General features: G+C 37.8%; 1 long non-coding RNA gene across 1 annotated transcript; it reads right to left on the bottom strand.

The window, feature by feature from the left end:
* Positions 1 to 5,348: 5,348 nt before the first annotated feature.
* LOC121685363 lies at positions 5,349 to 7,512 on the bottom strand. The gene is made up of 4 exons (XR_006023343.1): positions 7,409 to 7,512; positions 6,097 to 7,007; positions 5,551 to 5,644; positions 5,349 to 5,435 (listed from the first exon to the last, which is right to left on the bottom strand). It is a non-coding gene; the product is annotated as an uncharacterized LOC121685363 (long non-coding RNA).

The following is a 7,512-nucleotide window of genomic DNA, read 5'->3' as shown; positions in this document are numbered from 1 at the left end:
TCTGAAAATGTAGTCTACAGGATAAGATGAGTTAACTAAAAGCTTTCCTGTACAGGTATGTTTTCAGATCTTTTTTAAAAATATTTACTGAACTCGCCTGCTTGATGTACAGAGGCAGGGTGTTCCATAGTTTGGGGGCATAATGGATAAACGCAGCTTCTCCACTTTGTTTGTGGAGCACTTTGGGTACGATTAAAAGATTTGAATTGGATGATCTAAGTTTCCTTTGTGGTTGATAAGATATTAAAAGCTCAGAGATATATGAAGGTGCTATGCCATTCAGAGCTTTGTAAGTAATTAACATAACCTTAAAATCAATTCTATAGGAAATAGGGAGCCAGTGCAGTTCAGCCAACACAGGGGTGATGTGTTCTCTCTTCTTAGTTAAAAGTCTAGCCGCAGAGTTCTGTATGAGTGCCAATTTCTTTAGATGTTTTTTGGGAAGACCAGTGAAAAGTGCATTGCAGTAGTCTAACCTGCTAGTGATAAAGGCGTGAATTAGTTTTTCTGCATCTTGTTGAGTTAAGAAGGGCCGCACTTTGGCAATGTTTCTCAAGTGGAAATAGGCTGTCTGAGTAACTTTACTGATATGGGGCTTAAAACTTAACTCTGCATCTAGGATGACACCGAGGCTTGTTACTTTTGATTTGACCTGGTGTGCCAAGTTCCCCAGATTACTAAGAATAATATCTCGCTTTAGTTTTGGTCCAACCAGAAGTACCTCTGTTTTGTCATCATTTAGTTTCAAAAAGTTTTTGCTCATCCACTGATTAATGGAGGTTAGGCATGCAGTGAGGGAGCAAAGGCCATCTGGGTTAGTTGGCTCCACAGAGATATACAATTGGGTATCATCTGCGTAGCTGTGGAAGTTTACATTATGCTGACTTCTGACGTTTCCCAATGGAAGCATATATAGAGAAAATAGCAGGGGACCAAGGCAGCTCCCCTGGGCCACACCAAAAGGCAAGTCATGTTTTTCAGATACATGACCAAAAGGCAAGTCATGTTTTTCAGATACATGATCTCCTAGACTGATATAAACATCTCTGCCAGTAATGTAGGTTTGAAACCAGTTTAGAGCATTATCAGAGAGACCCACCCACTTCGCAAGGCGGTGAATTAGGATGCTATGATCAATGGTGTCAAATGCCGCACTCAAATCCAGAAGAATAAGGATTGAGACTTTGTTTGAGTCGGTAGCTAGTCTGAGATCATTGACTATTTTTACTAGAGCCGTTTCTGTGCTGTGATTTGATCTAAAACCTGATTGGAATTTTTCAAGGATACTGTTTTCGTTGAGGAAAGTATTTAACTGATTACAAACAACTTTTTCAAGTACTTTGCTCAAAAACGATAGATTTGATATAGGCCTGTAGTTGCTCAGATTGGTATGGTCAAGATTTGACTTTTTAAGTAAAGGTTTCACAACAGCGGTTTTAAAAGCAGTTGGAAATATACCTGTTTCTAATGAGGTATTTATTACCTTGAGAAAAAAGGGAGCTAAGCCATCATATACTTTTTTGAGGAATGTAGTAGGGATTGGATCTAAAACACGTTGAGGAGCCGGTTTGAGTTATAATTTTACCAAGCTCAGATTGAGTAATAGTGCTAAAGGACCTTAATTTTGGGGGGCTGTTTTTGGGTGTACTATCAAACATATTACTTGTGTTACCAATAGCCTCCCTTATAGAAATGACTTTGTTTTTGAAGAAGTCTGCAAATTCTTCGCATCTTAGAGAGGATGCCTGGCTGAGTGTATCAAAAGGTGTTTGATGCAATAGCCTATCAATGGTAGAGAACAACACCCTAGAGTTTCCACTGTTTTCAGCAATTACCTTAGAGAAGTGGTTCCTCCTCTCATTCCGAATAGCTCTATTATAATTTGCAATTTTTTCTTTTAGAATGGCACGGTGAACCTGTAACTTAGTTTTTCTCCATGTTCTCTCAGCTTTCCTACATGATCTTTTTAGATCATGGATATTTCCGTTCATCCAAGGTGTCAGTTTGCTACAGGGCCTTTTTTTAGTTTTTAAGGGTGCCACTCTGTCAAGCAGAGCGCCTAATTCACGATTGAGAGCCTCTACCATTTGATCAATGGGATGATGTAAAATATCTAAATTTGTGGAGTCTATAAGAGCTATGAACTGCTGTTCTGCTCTAATGTCCAAGAGTCGCGATTTGATTGCAATTTCGGGATGAATTTTTGGAGTATGTAGTACTATATTAAAAGATACACAATGATGATCAGACATATTTATATCATTTACTGATAAGTCTGTGACTTCTATCCCTCTAGAAATGACTAGATCGAGGGTGTTGCCAAGGTTGTGGGTGGGTCCTGTAACATGCTGCTTTAGCTCTAAACTGTCCAACACATTAAGGAACTTACTGGCTTTAGCATCAGTTGTCTTATTGACATGAATATTGAAGTCGCCATTTACAATTATCCGATCATAGCTAGTGATGATGAGCGACATAAGTTCAGAAAACTGGTCGAGAAAGCCAGTCCATAGTTTAGGAGGGCGGTATAAGGTTAATAGAAGTACAGCTGGGTCAGCCTTCAGAGTGAGGGCAATATACTCAAAGGAAGCGAATTCGCCAAAGTTGACTCGTGTGCAACTATATTTGTTTGAGAGAATGGAGGCAATTCCACCACCTCGTTTGCCTTGTCTAATTGAGTGGAAGAAATTATAATTTGGGGGACAAGTCTCAACAAGAACAGCTTCGCTGTCTGAAGTCAGCCAGGTTTCAACAAGAAACAGAAAATCCAATTTTTTTTCACTAATAAAATCATTGATTGCAAAGGTTTTGGTAGTAAGTGCACCTATATTTAGTAAACCCATGTTAGCTGAAAATGCCTCTGGCTTTTGAGGAATATGCTGAGGTATGGAAAGAATATTTGTTAGGTTTCTAGTTTTAAATTTGTGTTTTCTTTTTACTATACGTTGGGTAGAAATCAACGTTGGAATAGAACTATAAGCATAAGTCATGCTATTGCATGACGCAGCTTGATCTATGGTAGTAGTATTGTATGTTACCCTGCAGAAAACATTCTCAGACTCATCCACATGTATAATGCCATTCGAATCAATACCTGGGGGGCGTGAATCTGTAATATTTTCTACAGAATGTCTACATGGCTAAAAAGGCTTTTGGAATGTTAATATCAATAAAATTCGAAATGTAAGAGTGTACAATTACGAAACATGTGGGACATAGGAACATGGCTAAAAAGGCTTTGCAGTACAATACGTAGCATACGCACCGTATGAAATCAATATGATCACCATACTATGGTGTCATATCCAAAGGAAACATTTTGCATTTGACATTAAAGTTGAAAGGTTTGTATTATTAAAACAACTGTAGAATCAGCATCCGTAGAATCAGAAATTTTAAAACAACTGTAGAATCAGCATCCGTAGAATCAGAATTTTCAAAATTTGCTTTGATCTCAATGCACAAGACATAAAATACAATAACACAATAAATAGACAACGTGTTAAGACGAGACAGACAACCATAACTACTGTAACTATAACAAGACACTGAGTTAACAAATAAACAAAAAACAAACAAAGAGCTCAAAGATGCAGAGGCAGCCATTCGCAGTGCCATGGCAACAACATCAATGACACATAAGACAAAAGATGTTGGACAATACAGCATAATAGAGTGATAAATTGAGGGGAAACTTTGGAATGACACTATAAAAACAATAAAGACAATATTACACAAACAATATGTACAGTAGACAATCATCACCCATCACCATTAGAGGTACAATTGGTATCATCAATGTACTATGGTGTCATATCCAAGGGAAAAATGTTTGATATCAAAGTTGAAAGGTCAATTAATATGATCACCATACTATGGTGTCATATCAAAGGGAAAAATGTTGTATTTGACATTAAAGTTGAGATGTTTGTATTATGAAAACAACTGTAGAACAGTAAATCAGCATTCGTAAAATCTGAATTTTCACATATACAGAATTTGCTTTGGTCTCAATGCACAGGACATACAATAATTAAAATACATAAAATACAATAACACAATAAATAGACAACATGTTGAGATGAGACAGACAAGCATAACTAAGTATAGCAAGACATTGAGTTAACAAATAAAAAAAAAATAAAAAACAAACAAACACACTATAAAAACAATAAAGACAATATTACACAAACAGTATGTAGACAGCCATCACCATTAGTGGTACAATTAATATGATCACCATACTTTGGTGTCATATCCAAGGGAAAAAAAAATATATTTGACATCAAAGTTGGACAGTGCAGCATAATGGTTAGCGTACATATGACACCAAAACATACAAGGCAGACAACACACAAATTATCAAATAATTAAAAGTACCTAAAAAATAAAATAATACTAGCCTAGAAATCTAGACGCGCCCCTAGCGGCTGCAAATTAGCTCCAGAAATCGAAATTTAATCAGGCCAATGAAATCGTGTATAGAGTCGTTAGGTGGGCTTAACATAATGATTGATGGCAGAGTTGCAACGGTTTGGCTTGAATTCCCTGCTACTTGAAAACAAATAAGATGGATGTTGCTGCTGGCGAACAGTGTGACACAAGTTAAGCTTTTATTAAGTAGGCAAACGTTTGAACTAGCCAACTAGCTCCGCTGGTGGGAAACGCATGGGACTCATAGCGCTGCCGCTGTCCTATTGCGTGCAGAGGGAATTTGAAAGACAACTGATTATCCCGCCCCTCGGACTGAGCACTGCGAACGGTGAGTGTCCAGACCCTACATTTTAATGTGGGTCTGGCTCGTCAGGCTAAAATAATACAAAAGAAAAATCCATTTTAAATTAGTCCAATTGGTTCAATCTAACTGAATGAAAAATATTACTCAGTTTATCACTCTAGCTGGGTCATGGTTGTGAAGAGTCGAGATGTGTTGTCAGATGCGGTGGCCCTACATCAAGCGTTGTGGGCCAGGGTGTTGATGTGGCATTATCAGCGGCTTGATAGATGTTATCCAAGGAGAATCCAGAGTCGAAGGCAGGGGTCGCTGTGTTGTTAGTTATTGTGATGAATATGCACTGTGCGGAGCAGGCCATATGCCGCCTTGAAAGCAGCCAGAACCAGAGCAGCCAGTAACATCAGCAGTGCAGACCTGTCACCAGATACTTTAAGAGAATAAGCGTGTAGGTTGCATCCTCCATAATGTTTTCACTGGTTGGACAGGCAGGTAAGGTAAAGGGAAAATATACATCCACAATAATCAGATTTTGTCAGCACAAGTGGAGAGAACAACAGATAAATCCAAAATTCACTGTGTTTAATTTAGATATGCTTAAAGTTTGTACCATGACAACAGCACTGATTGAAATGCTCGGGTAAAAACTTGCAAACTTCATCCATCACAATATTTTCACTCGCCAACTGGATACAATGTGACACTATAGTAAACAAACACACAAACAATAATGGCAGTCATAAAGTAAACAATCACACAACATCTGTACAGACCAAAACAAGGACATTCAAAATGTAAAAGTTGTTTAAAATGTGTACCATGATAACAGCATTGGCTGAAAAGGTTAGAGAGCAGAAATGGGAATACTCCATCCTTTACAATATCCTTACTGTCTGTAGAGATGATATGACACTAAAACAAGCAAACAAAAACAGAAATAACAAACACATGTAAATATTTATCATCCGGAGAGAATAATCTTTTCTGATTGGCTGGTGGGTGGGTATTTATTCTAAATGACGGGACATCTATAAAGTACATCTGGTAAAAAAAAAAAAAACGTTTCCAATGCTTATGAATATTAAGTACAACAACATAACCATAGTAATAACAATAATAATAGCTTAAATTTATATAGCACCATTCAGAATAGCCAGTGTTGCTTGACATACAAAGGAATGGGATAGGTAGGGAAAGGGGGTCAGAGGCCAAAGGCATCTGAGAAAAGGTGTTATTTTTGGTGGTATGTGAACATGCCTAGGGAGGTCTCATGATGACATATTTACTTAAGGTTGCAAGAAATGTTAGTTTTTCGTGTTCTTATTTTTGCTTACCCTACCTAATTGGACTTTCAAGATACTTACCATCATTATATCCATTACACAGGTGATCACAAAGCATTGCTGAGTCACTGGTCTTTGATGACGATACAGTGAACATAGTGAACATGGTCCAACAAGCTACATTCACCATGGGGAGAGACAGTTAGGAGAACCAATAAGAGGTGAGGGTTTGGCTAAGGTGGATAAGTGGCACTCCTAATTTGGGAAACTCATGCCAATTGAAAAGATTAGAGAGAAATGGGAGTAATTTAGGAGAAAAAAAATGCCAAATCATAAATTTAGTTAAGGGATCAGGAAATGAACAGTGATACAGCTACCAACCCAAATTCACCTCACTCAGCAAAAAACCCTGTTCAACCCAAATGAACATCAAACACAACATACACTTTAACAATCCTCATCTGAAATAGCCAATAGACTAGTGTGAAGCATTAATCCCATATCACCCTTAAGGGAATAAGGCTCTCAGACACTCAGCTAAGTTATTTAAAAAAATGTCATTGCCCAAAGGGGACAAATGAACCTGATCCCTAAGAGCCATCTCACTGTTCACCCATCTACGAGAATGGGCAAACTCCCCTTGGGCGTGCAGAACCCCAGCAGCGTCTCTGGGTGATGGCCGAATATATAATCATCATGTTTGGGAAACGCTGGTGAAGATTCTGCAAGTCCTGCTTCATCACTGTGACAAGATTCACACTACGAATTTTGCCCAAATCGTTCCCGCCACAGTGAAGAAGCAGGACATCCGGGGGAGAATTTCTTGTCACCAAATTATTGAAGTGGGGGACAACAGAGTGCCACCTCAATCCACCCCAGCCAAACCACTCTACCTGGGCATTGGAACCCAGGTTGCTGCCATAGGTTCTCCTTGCTGCCTCCTTCCCCACGGCGAATGTAGCTATCACCAAGAATCCATACAGTTGGCATATCTAACAAAGGACAAATTAAGATTAGTTGGTCATATCATATCATCAGTCATATCAAATGCAAAGTAGTTTCATGTACCATGTCAATTATAATTAATCAAAAGAGAAAACATTTCCTTCCATGGTAAATTACAAAAAACACTCATTTAAAATTATTAAACTAAATTCAACTTCATATTCAATATAAGCTACTGCAGATTTCTTAAAGTTTACTGTGGATGACTCATTCATGTACCTTAACATATTGTAATGACCGTTTTTTGTTTTGGCATAGGCTACACGTTGGTAAGTTACAAGCCTAGGTACGTTCGTTAAAATGCAAGAGCGCTGCACAGGAGAATGTGACGAGTTGCTAAATCACTTGATATTCTTATTTATTTATTTATTTGTATTATTATTCTTACTTTGCACTCCTTGTTGATTCATAATCTGAAAAAAAATAAAGTAAATTAAATAAGGATACAATTGGGATTTTCCTTGTTGAATTAATTCAAACTGAGTTCTTAAC

Source organism: Alosa sapidissima, chromosome 16 (genome assembly GCF_018492685.1).
Source record: "Alosa sapidissima isolate fAloSap1 chromosome 16, fAloSap1.pri, whole genome shotgun sequence".
Lineage (NCBI taxonomy): Eukaryota > Metazoa > Chordata > Actinopteri > Clupeiformes > Clupeidae > Alosa > Alosa sapidissima.
Note: the sequence above shows the minus strand (reverse complement) of the source record. Positions and strands in the feature narration are given on the sequence as shown.